General features: G+C 34.8%; 1 long non-coding RNA gene and 1 pseudogene across 1 annotated transcript; one reads left to right on the plus strand and one right to left on the minus strand.

Annotated features, from left to right (window-relative positions):
- The window catches only part of LOC133802364 (protein SRG1-like), a 40,418-nt pseudogene extending 33,504 nt beyond the window's left edge, over window positions 1-6,914 (minus strand).
- Window positions 4,199-4,721, plus strand: LOC133801997 (uncharacterized). The gene is made up of 3 exons (XR_009877109.1): window positions 4,199-4,310; window positions 4,480-4,527; window positions 4,666-4,721. It is a non-coding gene; the product is annotated as an uncharacterized LOC133801997 (long non-coding RNA).
- Window positions 6,915-15,927: the final 9,013 nt, after the last annotated feature.

Here is a 15,927-nt window from a genome sequence, read left to right on the forward strand (position 1 = left end):
GCGTGGACTGCTTGCTGAAATGGCTGAAGGATGCTGAAGGCTGGAGGTGGTTTCGGCGTGATGGATATATGCTTTCTTCAGAGGGTATGGTGATATATGCTGAGGAAAGAACCATGGGCCTGGGACTACTTTGTTGATGGTCTTGGGAGTTATTGCTTGGAGATGTGCCAGGCGTGGGAGTCAGATTGATGAACTTGTGAAGGCTGGTGGAGTGGAGTCTATGCTTGATGTGTTGGGCCTGGGCAGGTGGTAGGGAGTGGCTTTTGGGCCTTTGAAAAATGCCATTTTTTTCACCATTCTTCTTGTTTTTCATAAAAAAAAAAATTCCCTATAAAACAAACATAAATTAAATTAAAACTAAATATTTTCAATAATTAAATATACAATAAAAGTTCAATGAAAATATTAATTAAAATTTAATTTACTTAAACATTTAAGCTCAAAATTGCATATTTTTACTCCTAACTTAACAATATTAATTTTAAATAATTAAGCCATAACATTTTACAATAATATAACAATAAAAATATACAAAAATCTATAAAATTAAAATAAACCTAATAAATTCAAAATTACTTAAAAAAACTTAATAAATCAATTAAAAACTCAAGAATTAAGCAACAATTAGCACATAAAAAGTGGTAAAATAACTCTATTTTGTAGAGTTATCATGGTTTAAATTTAAAGCTTAGTGGTTAAAATTTCAAAACTAGAGGTTTAAATATACTTGATCTATAATTTAAGACTAAATGCATAAAATTTATATATTGTAGTTTAAATTTGATGCCATTTAAGCCTTATGGTTCAAATTTATAAATTGTGGTTTAAATTTTAAGCCATTTGTTTTAAAATTATAAATATTTTGTATTAGATACACACATTACAATATATAGATTAAATGAGTATTTTTATGATGTAAGCCTAAAGGATTAAAACTTAAACCTTGGGGATTAAATTTTGATGCCATTTAAGTTTAGTTGATCTTATTTTAAGTCATTTAAGGCTTGTGGTTTAAATTTTAAGGCAAGTGGTTTAAATTTTAAGCCTCATTGTTTAAATTTAAAGCTTAGTGGTTTAAATTTAAAATAATGCTTAAAATTTAAACTACAACACTTAAAGTCCAAATCATGTCCTTTAAAAATGTAAACTGCAACGCTTAAAATCTAAACTACAACTCTTCAAAATGTAAACTACAAAACTTAAAATGAAAAAACCTTGGCTAAAAATCTAAAACACAACCTATAAAGCATAAAGGTTTAAAAATTAGGGGTGATCAAAAAAGCAAGCAATAAGCTCACAACATATAATTCTCCAAGACATAAAAAGCAAGCAATGGGCTTTAATGTGTAATTATAAGGTGGAGACAGATCATATGCTCAGAACATATAATTCTCCAATACATATAATTCTACAAGCAATCAATGAGCTCACAACATATAATTCTCCTAAACATAATTATGTTTCATATAATTTACAATTATTATCTTCTGCTTAGAAAATATCATAAAATGTAATTTGGAAGTAAAGAAAGTAGATTGCTAGAATGATTCTTGAAAATTTGACCATATATTACGAATTCTTATTTATCATGATTGATCTTTGAAATACTAATGTTTTTAATTTCTCTATTGCAGCTTTATACAGGAAATGGGTTCTTAGTTTCTACACTAAAAGACATTTTATTATTATTCATTATAATACATGAACATTTTTTTTGTTTTTTTATTAGTTTCAATGCTTCGAACCTTAGAAATCAAAGAAGCAATGTTTTCTTTGGTTTAAAGAATACATTCATGTAAAATATTTTTAATTTATCAGTGAAAGAGATTCTATATTAACCTCAAATAATACTCCTAGTCTCATATCATATATGTTGTTTTATACGATTCAATCAAACAATTTTTTTTAATTTTTTTTTTCTTTGGTTTAAATAATCTAGAAAACTCAAATGTCTTCTTCTCATTCAATACATGTTTGTCTCTTTTCGTTTCCTTATGCCACAACGTTGCATCTTAAACCTTTTCTATCTAGGCCAAAAATAATGAAATTATGACATAGAACATCATTGAGTCAATTTCACAAACACTTGGTGGGCACACTAATAAAACAACCTTCAATACTTGATTTCCAACAATGCAATGCCCAAAAACTTAAACATAAAATGCAGTAATCAACAAAAACTAAGAAACAAACAACAACTTAAACCAATATAAAAGTTCCTCTACTAACAACAAAACACCCCTAAAATAACTAACATCATAACATAGATTTTTTCTAAACAAAGAATTTTCTTCATACAAGATTTAATATAAGAATTATAATACATATACTTACTTGAAAATCTTCTTCCAAGATGGCACACAAAAGTTCTAAACCCGGAAAAGATGATTGAACCCTAAAATGGAATATGTTGTTTTGAAATAATGAATAAATGAGATCTAGAAAAGTATATAAAAAGTAGAGGGCTCGGGGTCGCGCCGCGGCACTCTATTATTGAGCCGCGGCGCGCAGACAAGGAAATTTATTGGAAATGTAGTGCCGCGGCTCCCAGCGAAGGTAGACTTTTATTGCAATTTGGCGCCGCGGCGCTCAGCGACAACAAACTAATTGCAATTTTAGCGAGCCGCGGCTATCTTTTCTTTATAGAGAATAACTTAACATCGCTCACACAATATAAAATGATAAATTTGATGTCATTTATTGTAGTTTAAATTTGATGCCATTTAAGCCTTATGGTTCAATTTTATAAATTGTGGTTTAAATTTTAAGCCATTTGTTTTAAAATTATAAAGATTTTGTATTAGATACACACATTACAATATATAGATTAAATGAGTATTTTTATGATGTAAGCCTAAAGGATTAAAACTTAAACCTTGGGGATTAAATTTTGATGCCATTTAAGTTTAGTTGATCTTATTTTAAGTCATTTAAGGCTTGTGGTTTAAATTTTAAGGCAAGTGGTTTAAATTTTAAGCCTCATTGTTTAAATTTAAAGCTTAGTGGTTTAAATTTAAAATAATGCTTAAAATTTAAACTACAACACTTAAATTCCAAATCATGTCCTTTTAAAATGTAAACTGCAACGCTTAAAATCTAAACTACAACTCTTCAAAATGTAAACTACAAAACTTAAAATGAAAAAATCTTGGCTAAAAATCTAAAACACAACCTATAAAGCATAAAGGTTTAAAAACTCTATCTCATATTAATCGCTTAACTTTTTAGCCACTCAACTTTGATTGCCCTTTTACAAGAAAATGAGCTTTTCAGAATTTCAATTTCTGTATTCTGAAACTCATTGCCCAATTTAGAAGTTCAATATTTATTTTACAAGGCTAGCTAATGATGCCATTAGAGAGGCATTGTCTGCGTATGAATCACTAGAAGAATTAGACAAACAAGAGACTGCATATGCTTATATTTAGCTAGCCTACTACCAGAGGGATTGTAGTTTGAAGTTTATAGAGACAGGTCACAAGAAAAGAAACTTTGGTAAATGTGAAGGCAACAGTCTCGTATGGGGCAAGTAGTATGCATCTGTTGCTGGAAAGAACTAGCAAAAAGCAATGGACTTTTATGGTCCAAAATCTAATCCCACCATGTATCTGACCATATTGATGGACAGATCAGACCTTCTATAATGCCTTTCAAATCCTTTACTCAAATCTGGTATGATTTTCTACTTGACATTCAATTTGTTTCTTTTCATTTCGATTTGCAAATTTTTTTCTTTTAAAAATTGGTATTCATCCTTACGATTTTATAGAGAATGCTCGCTCTTTTTCCCCCTTAAACTATTCTTTATTGAAATGCTAACTAACATTTAAAATGTTTATACATTCAACTTTACTCAACTAGGCTTCACCTAAATAAATCTATTTACAGAATCTAAACAGTTAATATGGACCTTAAAAAATTTCAGAAACAAATTTTTTAATATAACTTGAAAAATACCTACTTGTAGGATAGTTTTTAGTACTAGTTCTTCTACTACTACTACTACTATTCAAGTCAATGCAAGTGATAGACTAAAAGATGAAAGGAAAATCTTCTTCACCATCTCAAAATAGAAAGAAGAAGAAAGCTATTGCTGCTTCTTCTTCTTCTCAACCAATTCAAAAAAAGGAGAAAGCTAGCTTTGTTGCTTCCTCTTCACGATCACAAAATATGAAGAAAGCTATCTTTGTTGCTTCTTCATAGCGATGGGTTTGGTTCTGGACACTAAAGAATTTGGTGGCGATGGTAGTCCAATTATTCTATCAGACATAACTGGATCTGAAGATGCCTCTGGAGATATGGATTTTAAGGTCTTTTGCTGAAGTGTTGTTTAAATTTCTATTGAACTTGTATGCTATATTTAAACTTACTTAAACTCATCGGAAAATGTTCTAATAAATATAAGTTTATAAAGCCTGTGACTGTTAGTAGGATCCAAACTTTACAAGTGGAATGTAGCCAATAATTCAACGATTACAGGTCGCAGGAAATGAAGATGGTGTAACTGCTTTTCAGATGGACATTAAGGTTAGTCAATATTCATCCTATTGTTCTATTCCAATAATTCTCTCAATATAAAAGCCTAAATTATGCAATTTTGATGTATTCTCACACTGGTCATGTGTATGTAATAACAAGAAGTAACACTTGACCATATTTTTCTAGGTGGCTGGAATTACTTTACCTATTATGAGAAAAGCACATCTACAAGCGAAGGATGGCCGGAAGCATATCCTTGGTAATTTTACAAAGATGCATACTAAATAGTGATGAAATTTTCTCAAATTTTTTCTTGTAGTATTTCTGACTATAGTTTTTAACATCTCAGGATAAGAAGAACAAACAAACATATGCAATGGTTTTGGGGTAAGCTTTCAAGACTTTGGATGTATTCTTCATTTGTATTATAACATTCCTTTAGTACAGTTCGTTTAAGAAAATGTGTAATTGGTGCTAAAAACACTCTAACTCACTCTTTCTAATGCTCAAACTTAGCTAATAATTCTATTTAGCTCAATATTATTCAGTTTATTAGTCACATATCTCATTCTACTCTTAAAAACACTACTTAGGAGTTTACGATAGAAACATCAATTTATCTATTGATATTTTGTTTTTTCATCAAAGACACAAATGATTAGTACTACTCCTATACATTTCCATACACATAAATGTGTATACATAATACAAAACCAATAAAAAATTTATTAAAAAAAATGAACATCAATGAGTATTTTCATCAAAATAAACACAAGCAATGAAAACACCAGATAAGAATGGAAATTTTTCATTTGATGTTTTAATGAGGAATTTCATCAAACAAATGGAGTGCCACATATTAAACAACTTATTTTACATACCTAACTACAAGATAAACTATATAAGAGCATGAAATATACATACAAAATTTAATAGAACTTTCATCAAACATATGGGGTGCAAAGAATTAAACAAAACTCATTTGCATACCTAAAGAAAATCAAGCTTCAACAATCAATTGCACAGGGTGAGCGGCTCAGACAATGATGACTTTCATCAAAACAAACAATAAAAACACCATATAAGAACATAAATTATTCATACAAAAATTAATGAAACTTTCATCAAACCAATGGAGAGAAAGAAACAAACAAACCTCAAAAGAAACAAAATCAAGACAGAAGAACGACTGTGTCCTTGAAAAAAAAAGAACAGGTCTGTACTTGGACAACAACTTCAAGCAATGGGCTCTGGCGTTGCCGTTAGAATGCTGGGTGAGTTTCGACGCTGGAAACAGAGGAATGTTGAAGATGGTGATCGGGGGGCGGGGGGCTCGGCAGAGAGAAAGCAAGGGTTGGGGATCGGGGGGGCTCGGCAGAGAGAAAGCAAGGGTTGGTGATCGGGGGGGCTCGGAATGAATACTTTGAAAACAGAACGAAGGAGAGGAAACGTGGGAAAAAATGGAGAGAACTTAACTTTTATAAAAGGGTATTATGGGAAATCTGATTAAAAAACTGGGTATAAATAAAACAAAGTTGATATATGGGTAAAAATATATAACACACTGAAAAACTGGGCACACAATCTAATTTCCACAAAATATAGTAAACTTCAAGTGGGCAAATGGTGATAGCAGAGCCCAACAGATGAGCCCAATTACTTTAGACCCACAACAGGCCCACGCCAGTGCAAAGAAGTGGATGGACCATTCAGCTCATGAAGCCGAAGACTTGGGGGCTCGGGAGAACATTCAGAACATCCAGGAAGAAGAAGGAGAAACCAGTCTCGGGAAAGAGAAAGAAACGGTGCGTCCCAGCCGAGTGCGTGCGAAGCCAAGATGGCTGAAGGATTTCGTGGGACTCTTGGAGTGTTGAGAGAGAGAAATAATGTAACCCAATTCTGTTATTCCTTTCTGTTTTGGTTGGAAGTATTTAGACCCAAAAAGAGGATGTAATATTTTTTTATGCAATGAGAAATTAGTATTGGCTGGGAGTTGGGCACTGACTCTAAGAGTGCGAATTACCATAACAAATGGGTTCTTCGGGTTCTAAGCTAAAATATATATATATATATATGTTAAAAATAAAAAACTGGACTTTGGGTATAATCACTCCTTACCTGGAAAAATCCCCACTCTCGACAAGCGGAGTGTAGTCTCTGAACTTCAGAATCAGAATCAGGGGATTCCGTCGTAGCCAAACGATGGATATCAACGACGGGTATTGACGGAGACGACAATGGATCAGAGACGAGCGGAGATTCTTGAAAGCAGTGAGAGTACCGTGGAGGAAGCTGGAGCAATGGCTGTTTGGCAAGCTCCTGAACACTTGGCACTATTATAGATTTGCCAAAGTTAACGATTTCTGCTTCAGACTCTACTGGCTCCACCACAACCTTCTCCATGGCTGCCCAGTAAGGTTGAGGAGGTTGACGACGACGACGACGACTCTTCCAATTGAACTCTCTTGTACGTTTTAGGTGTCGTTTTGTGTGAGTTGTCGTTTTCAGTGTTTCCCTTCGTTGTTAACCTTTTTATGTCGTTTTGTGTGAGTTGTCGTTTCTCACAATAATTAACGAAACGATAACAGTTTTACAAACGACATACTGTAATGAAAACGACAACATTTATGTTCATATCCTCATTATTAATACACCGACTTTTTTTTCTATAAAACATTATAATATTTCTGCATTCAATATATTTATAAATTACTCTCTTCTTTTTTGTTTTGAAATAATAGATTTATAATTTAGTTGTTGTAAGAAATTGAGATTTAACATATATAGCAAAAATAATTAAAACTAAACGCACTTAAAAACTGAAACGATATATAATGCTTCACTTTTATTACACTTAAATATAATGCAACTCTTAAATAAGGTATATATATTTTTATCTCATTATATATAAAAAAAAAAATATGTTGATAACATAACTTTTTTATTGTAATATATTTTTTTAACTTTAACGAGATGTACTTTTAAAATTAATTAAAAATATATATTTATTAATTATATTAATATAAATTCAAATATTATAATAATATTTAAATTTATATTAATAATTAATATTATTATAATAATATATGATCCTATTTTTTTTATTAATTATATTAATATGAATTTAAATATTATTATTATAAAATATTTAATACTTATATTAATATAAATTTAAATATTATAAAATATTATTATAATAATAATATATAATACATAATCTTAATTTTTATTAAAAAATTATAATTTATATTTAAAAAATTATCATATTATATATATATATTTAATTTTTCTTTATCTATGTCATTATTTTATATATAATATTATTTATTTATTTAAAATTTATATGACAATAATACAAATTTAATAAAAATAATTAAACAATTTTATAAATAAAATTAATGTAGTTGCTTGTATAAATACATAAATATGTCTCTATTTAAGCAAACACAAAATAAAAAATTAAGCCTAATTAATTAAGCATGTTTCTTGTTGTGGAACCTGATCCAGTCGAATAATCACGTTTTTAATTAATTATTATTGTAAATCATATGATTTCAATATTAAATAAGTATTATATATATATGCAAATATTGTTTTGATTTGACCAAGTGCATGCTTTTCAACAATTAATATGATTAATATATGCTAATATAAAATTATAATACAATAATCACAAAAGACTCTCTCATAAACACGTGCATTAATAGCAATTATATATAAGATTCCTTGCAATAATAATAATTAAGTATATTTATAAGTACTACTAATTCTGTCTCCTAATTAATTATACGCACCATTGCCATCATTCATGACGTTTTTTTTAATATAATTAAATTAATAAATATATTCATATTTTTCTAGACAGAAAAAACAGAGAAACAGAAAAAATAAAGGATAGTCTCAGAATGTGTAAAACTCAGCTCAATGAAATGAGGCTGATGAAATTCTATTTATATGCTTGTATGGTACATTCTGGAATATTTTACAGTTACAACAAAAATGATTTGTACAGTCACTATTGAGCAAAAGGTGAATATTCTAACAAACTTTTGACAGTACCAATTTGTTAGAATTGGGACCACAGCCTAATGGTATACAATGACAGTAAAGACAAAGGGCTAATACAATAAACCAATTAATCTATAATCAGGAATTAGTTCATTTCTTAACACTCCCCCTCAAACGAAGAGGGGTTTCAACTACTCCGAGTTTGTCTGTAAGGAAGTGAAATCTGTGATGTGTTAAGCTCTTGGTCAAGCAATCTGTGATCTGATCATAAGATGGCACATACTGAACTTCCAGCTGCTTCTTTAATACCTTATCTCTAACAAAGTGCACATCTAATTCAATGTGCTTGGTACGTGCGTGGTAAACTGGGTTTGCTGCCAAAGCACTAGCTCCCATATTATCACACCAGCTAATGGGAGTTCTTTGTAGAGGAAATTGAAACTCATTGAGTAGTGCTTGAATCCACGAAATTTCTGCAGCCACATGTGCTAGTGCTCGATACTCGGACTCCGTACTTGATCGTGATACCACAGCCTGCTTCTTTGAAGACCAAGATACCAAAGTGTCTCCCAAATAAATGCAATAACCAGCAATACTTTTCCTATCATCTGGGCAACATGCCCAATCCGCGTCTGAGTAACCTGTAATGGACAACTGATCTGAGAACTTGATGTGAAGCCCGTGATTAATGGTTCCTTTAAGATACCTCAGTACTCTTTTAGCTGCTGACCAATGCACTGTTGTAGGAGCTTGCAGATATTGACTTAGTTTATTTACTACAAAAGACAAGTCTGGCCGAGTATGAGTCTAAGTATTGCAAACCTCCAATGATGCTGCGATAAAGTGTTGGTTGTTTTAATGCTTCACCATCAGTTTTTGAGAGAGCTTTGCCGACTGTCATGGGAGTTGAGCATGGTTTAAGATGAAGCATTGTTGTCTTGGTGAGTAGTTCTTTGATATATTTTGCTTGGCTGAGATAAAGTCCAGTCTCATCCCTGTGAACTTCTATGCCAAGGAAATAATGAAGAGGTCCTAAATCTTTTAGAGAGAACATGGCATTTAGTCGAGCAATCAAATCTTGCAGCTTCCTTGAATCATTTCCTGTCACAATTATATCATCTACATAAATGAGTACCATAATCACAAGAGTAGATGTTTTTAAGAAAAACAAGGATGAGTCAGCCTTAGAGTTTCGAAATTCCCAGCTTGTAAGAGTGGATCTCAATTGATCATACCAAGCCCGAGGGGCCTGTCTTAAACCATATAGCGACTTGTTGAGCTTACACACAAAATATGGTTTGGATTGATCCACAAATCCCTGCGGTTGACTCATAAAAACAGCCTCTTCAAGTTTTCCATTGAGGAATGCATTGTTGATGTCGAGTTGTCTAATATCCCATCCTTTTGACACAGCTATTGTTAGGATGATGCGAACTGTTGAGGGCTTGATTACTGGGCTAAAAGTTTCGCCAAAATCAATTACGGGTCTTTGCGTGAAGCCTTTAGCTACCAGCCGAGCCTTTAGCCTTTCTATTGTGCCATCTGAATTTTTCTTTACTCTGAAAACCCATCTGTTGTCGACTATGTTCATACCTGACTGTTTTGGTACAAGACTCCAAGTTTCATTTTTCTGTAAAGCCATGATTTCCCTCTGCATAGCCTCATTCCAGCCATGATGCTGGAGTGCCTCTTCAACTGACTGTGGCTCCTCATTGTCATCGTGCCAAGCTGCTTGTCCAAAATACACTTTTGGTTTAAATATACCCGACTTTGATCTTGTAGTCATTGGATGTGTGGGAGCGAAGGTGACATTTCTAGCTGGTTGATTTTCTGGTTCATGCTCACTAATAAAACCATCTGAATCTGCACTTTCCTCTGTTACAGCAGTTGGCAAATCATTTATTGACTGCTGAGATAATTCAGGAGCAATGTTTGTTACCTGTTGTGAATCAGAGAAGCTTTCTCCAGGGGACTGCTCTGAATGTGTTGTACCAGCTGGGATATCAGGAGAATTTGTGGTATCATCTGGGCGAGCTGCATGAGAAGCAGGAAAATGAACAGACCAAGATGGAACACTGACAGACACATGTTGTTCTTCCTTATGAGAATTTAGAAAACCTGATTTGAAGGGAAAGTCACTCTCATTAAAGATGACATTCCTTGATATATATAATCGACCCGTTGTACTAAGACATTTATACCCTTTGTGAGAGTTACTGTATCCCAAATTTATGCATTTAACTGAATGAAATTGAAACTTATGGGTCTGATAAGGTCTAAGACAAGGATAACAAGCAGCCCCAAACACTCTAAGAAATGTATAATCGGGTTTCTTGGAATGTAGCACCTCATATGGAGACAAATTTTTAAGTACAATGGTAGGCAACCTATTAATGAGATACACAGCGTTTTGAAATGCATCCCACCAATATTTTAGAGGCATGTAGGCTTGTGCAAGTAAGGTGAGACCCATTTCAACAATGTGTCTATGTTTACGCTCCGCTCTCCCATTTTGAGGTGAATCATGAGGACAAAATGCTGAAAATCAATACCATTTTCTGTAACAGCACGTTGAAAAGCCTGAAATTCTCCCCCCCAATCAGTTCTGAGGGCTTTGATTTTTCGGGTAAATTGGGTTTCTACAAGGGCCTTGAACTGAAGAAAGGATGCATAAGCATCAGCTTTGGTTTTCAGAGGATATATCCAAGTATAGTGGCTGTGATCATCAACAAAATGAATATAAAACCTATAATTTGTATTTGACATTACAGGTGCTGGACCCCATACATCAGTATGGATGAGGTCAAGAGGATGTGAAGCACGATTTATGCTTAAAGAATGAGGTAAGGCATGAGCCTTTCCGAACTGGCAAGCTTCGCAAAAAGATGGTTTTTCATTAATTGAAGATTTTACATCAACATGAGACAGAACTAACTGCAAGACTCGATTGGAGGGGTGGCCTAGACGCCTATGCCACTTGTCCTTAATTGCATTAACCTGAGGCTCAACAACATGTTGGCTCTCTTTTGTTTTGGACACTAAACCAGAAAAATAACACACGGCAGTATTTGAGGGATGCTGAGGACGAGCTGACTTGCAATTTCCCAGCTGGTACAATCCATCTTTAATTGTCCCTTGAAGAAGAGCTTTCTTTGTGTCCATGTCCTTCACAACAAAACAAGTAGGAAAGAATTCCACAGAGACATTATTATCTCTAGTTAGTTTCGATATACTGAGCAAGTTTTTAGCAATATGTGGTGCATGTAAAACATCTTTAAGCACTAATTTATCATTAGAAGTAGACTGTAAAAAGCCACTACCCACATGACGAATTGAAATCTTACTTCCATTACCAACAGTAAGTTGCTTCGTACCCTGGTATTCAGCCTTCTAAGACAAATTTCCAACATCAGCAGTCACATGATTGGTAGCTCCGCTGTCTGCGTACCAAGCTGCATCTTCCACCATGTCTGGAGTGGATACAAACGCAGAAGGACCGGAGGTACCTTTGTTGAAAGAGGTGTTAGGAGTGAGAGGTGGTGTACCCATGAACTGCTCATCATATCTGTTGTAACAGATTGCAGCGGAGTGGCCGTAACACCCACAAACTTGACAGGTAGGTTTTGTGGTGTGATTGCTGCGACCTCCACGGCCTCGACTGCGATTCCCAGGACCACCGCGAGAAGTGCCGGAGTTGTTACGACCACCAGAAGAATATTGATACGAGCCTCTGCCTCCTTGAAACCCAGAAGAACGAGCAGTGAGATTAGCAGAGAGAGGAGATCTGGAGTCACTGGGAAACGTTTTGTGCGATCCTGATAAGGCACTAAGTCTTTCAAACTTGCTATCGAAGCTGAGAAGAATATCTTGCAATTCCTGCCAAGAAGTGGAACCACGAGCTTCAACCTGAAGAACAATAGGCAAGTATTCGATATCTAATCCAGAGAGAACATTAGAATCCAACAATTTTTCAGGATATGGGTCGCCAGCAAAAGATAGCACATCGGCCCACTGGCGCTTCTGTCGAAGATACTCGGCCATGGGTAGACTGCTTTTGCGAGTGGTTTGTATTTTGGTCCTATATTCATCCATTTTGGCTTTTGAATGAGAGCCAAATAAGGTACCAAGAGCATGCCATAAGGATGCAGATGAGTCACAGCCCATAACCTCTGTCGCAATGCTCTCTGTCATCGCACCATAGAGCCAGCCAAGCAGGAGCTGGTCCTGTATTATCCAGGTGTCGAAAGCAGGGTTCACCATAGGGGTTTGATCATCTTCGGCAGGGAGGAACTCAGCAGGACGAACCCGAGCACCAGTGAGATAGCCGTCAAGGCAATGACCACGTACGATTGCTGTTACAACATTCTTCCACAAGGAATAGTTATTTCTGTCAAGCTTAAGGGCAAAGGGCTGAGTGAGAGTACTTCCGACGGGTGGAGAGAGTACAACCGGAGTCTGAGTTATTTGACTTGGGCCAGATTGCTGTTGCTGGTCACCATTGTTACCAAAAGGAGGCTTGAGACATATTATCAGCCATTTGAGACACACGTCTAGAACCTGGCTCTGATACCAAGACAGAAAAAACAGAGAAACAGAAAAAATAGAGGATAGTCTCAGAATGTGTAAAACTCAGCTCAATGAAATGAGGCTGATGAAATTCTATTTATATGCTTGTATGGTACATTCTGGAATATTTTAAAGTTACAACAGAAATGATTTGTACAACCACTATTGAGCAAAAGGTGAATATTCTAACAAACTTTTGACAGTACCAATTTGTTAGAATTGGGACCACAGCCTAACGGTATACAATGACAGTAAAGACAAAGGGCTAATACAATAAACCAATTAATCTCTAATCAGGAATTAGTTCATTTCTTAACATTTCTGACCCAATAAGAAATTAGAAAAGTGATTCAATTAATTTTGATCCATATAAAAACTCATAATAATTTACACATTAATTTTTCAAATTTAAATTAAAATATCAAATAGTCATAGCTAACTATAAATGAATTTCATATTGTTTTGGCAGGCAAACTTCTTTTTTTTCTCAAATAATTGCTGTTCTTTGTTATTTAAATTTGATTAATTTCCACATTGTTCAATTAAACTAAATATACAATATTTCTTGTGGAAGTAATGAATTAAGAAATGCCATATTATTAAAAATTCAAATAAAAATGCCAATTAAACCATATAGTTAATGGCAATATATGAGCTCTCATAAATTCTTTGAGAGGCAACCTGTTTTTGCTGAAATAATTTTAGTTCCTTTTTTAGTTAAACTCTATTAAATTAGAGAGTTAATTATTATTTTTAAATTAATTAGACAATAAAAAAGACCTATATATGCTTATTAAATATTTGCACGTATTTATTTTTTTTACCTCCACACTACTAAAAAAAAAAAAATTTGAGCACGCTCGTTGCAAGTCTTTAAACAAATTTAAGGGCATTTCTATGTGCATCTTTACAGCTCAAATTTTAAAGACGCGCACAATATATTCTTAAAAAAAACTTTAGGGACACTCGTCGCGTGCCCTTAAAACTTCTATTTGAGGACGTTTTTAAGATTTTTTAAAAGTATGCATATGTGCGTGTATGTCTTAAAAAAGTGGCATATAAAGAATATTTTGTAGTAGTGAAATTAGTATAAGATATACTGATTCAATTTATTAAAAGACTAATTATTTAAATCATCACTTCAATAATATTATATGTATTATTAGTTGATGGTATTAGACATGTCAATGGCTAATATGACGAATATAGAGAACTTTGTATATCTTTAAGGTTTAGGAAATGGTATTTGTTAGAACATGACTTAATCTCTGATTAGTAGTTAATTGTATTCTGTATGGTTAATTGTATTCTGTATATTTTGGTCATGCTCTACTGTCATATTTTCGGTTATGCAGTGGTCCCAATTGTAACAAATTCTTGTGATGTCAGAGGGTTGTTAGGATTCTTTCTTTTTGTACAAATCATTCCTTTTGCTGTAATTGTACGATGTTCTAGAATATACTGTAAAGCATATATAAAAAGGTCACGCCAGCCTCACTGTTCTTGAGCTGAGCTTTACACAAATTCTGCCTCTTTTCATTTTTGCACTTTCTCTGTTGTTTTTCCTGGTTTTCAAACTTGGTATCAGAGCATTTCGGACGCGTGTCCTCCATGGCAGACCACAGTACTCAAGCCTCTGCTGACAGTGGCACTCCACCGATTGGTGCCAGTCAGCTCACTCAGTCTCCAGTTACCTTCACTCCCCAGGTAGGGAGTACCTTAACACAGCCCTTTGCTCTTAAACTTGACCGTAATAATTTCTCTCTGTGGAAGAGTGTTGTCTCAGCTATTGTCCGTGGCCATCGTCTTGATGGGTATTTGACTGGAGCTCGAGTTCGCCCAGATGAGTTCCTCCCTGCAGATGGAGTTGACGGGAACCAAACGCCCATGGTGAATCCGGCATTTGAGGTCTGGATTGTGCAAGACCAGCTACTCCTTGGCTGGCTCTACAGTTCGATGACGGAAGGTATTGCTACGGAGGTTATGGGGTGTGAGTCCTCCGCAGCTCTCTGGCGTGCCCTTGAAACTCTGTTTGGGTCTCACTCCAAGGCCAAAATGGATGAGTACCGTACCAAGATCCAGACCACTCGGAAAGGAAGTATGAATATGGCTGAGTATTTGAGACAAAAATGCCAATGGGCCGATGTGCTCACCCTTGCTGGCGATCCGTATCCTGAAAAATTGCTTGTCTCTAATGTTCTTTCTGGGTTAGATATAGAATACTTACCCATTGTTCTTCAGGTTGAAGCTCGTGGCTCCACCTCCTGGCAGGAATTACAGGATATCCTGCTTAGTTTTGACAGCAAATTTGAGCGGCTCAGTGCTATCTCCGGCACCAACAAGTCTGCTCCTGGTGAACCTCGTCCGTCTCCCTCGGCTAATCTTGCTGCCACCCGCGCATCGGGGTTTCACGGAGGTCGTGGTCCTGGTCAAAATTCCCCTGGCAGTCGTGGAAATTACAGAGGTGGAAATGGCAGTCGTGGTCGAGGACGAGGGGGTCGGAGTGGAAACAATGCAAAGCCCACATGCCAAGTCTGTGGTAGATACGGCCATTCCGCGGCGCACTGCTATAATCGGTATGATGAGCAGTATATGGGTACCTCACCACCAAGTAATGGGCCGAGCAACAATCATAGCAACAATTTTTCCAAATCTGCACAGGGACCTTCTGCTTTCGTAGCTACACCAGAAATGGTTGATGATGCTGCTTGGTACGCGGACAGCGGGGCTACAAATCATGTGACATCTGATGCTGGAAACATGACTCAGAAGCAGGAATATCAGGGTAAGGAAAAATTGATTGTTGGTAATGGAAACAAGATCTCGATTCAACATGTGGGTAGAGGTATTTTGAGATCTGAAAATGATGATAAA

The sequence above is a fragment of the Humulus lupulus genome, chromosome 9, assembly GCF_963169125.1.
Source record: "Humulus lupulus chromosome 9, drHumLupu1.1, whole genome shotgun sequence".
In the NCBI taxonomy this organism is placed as follows: domain Eukaryota; kingdom Viridiplantae; phylum Streptophyta; class Magnoliopsida; order Rosales; family Cannabaceae; genus Humulus; species Humulus lupulus.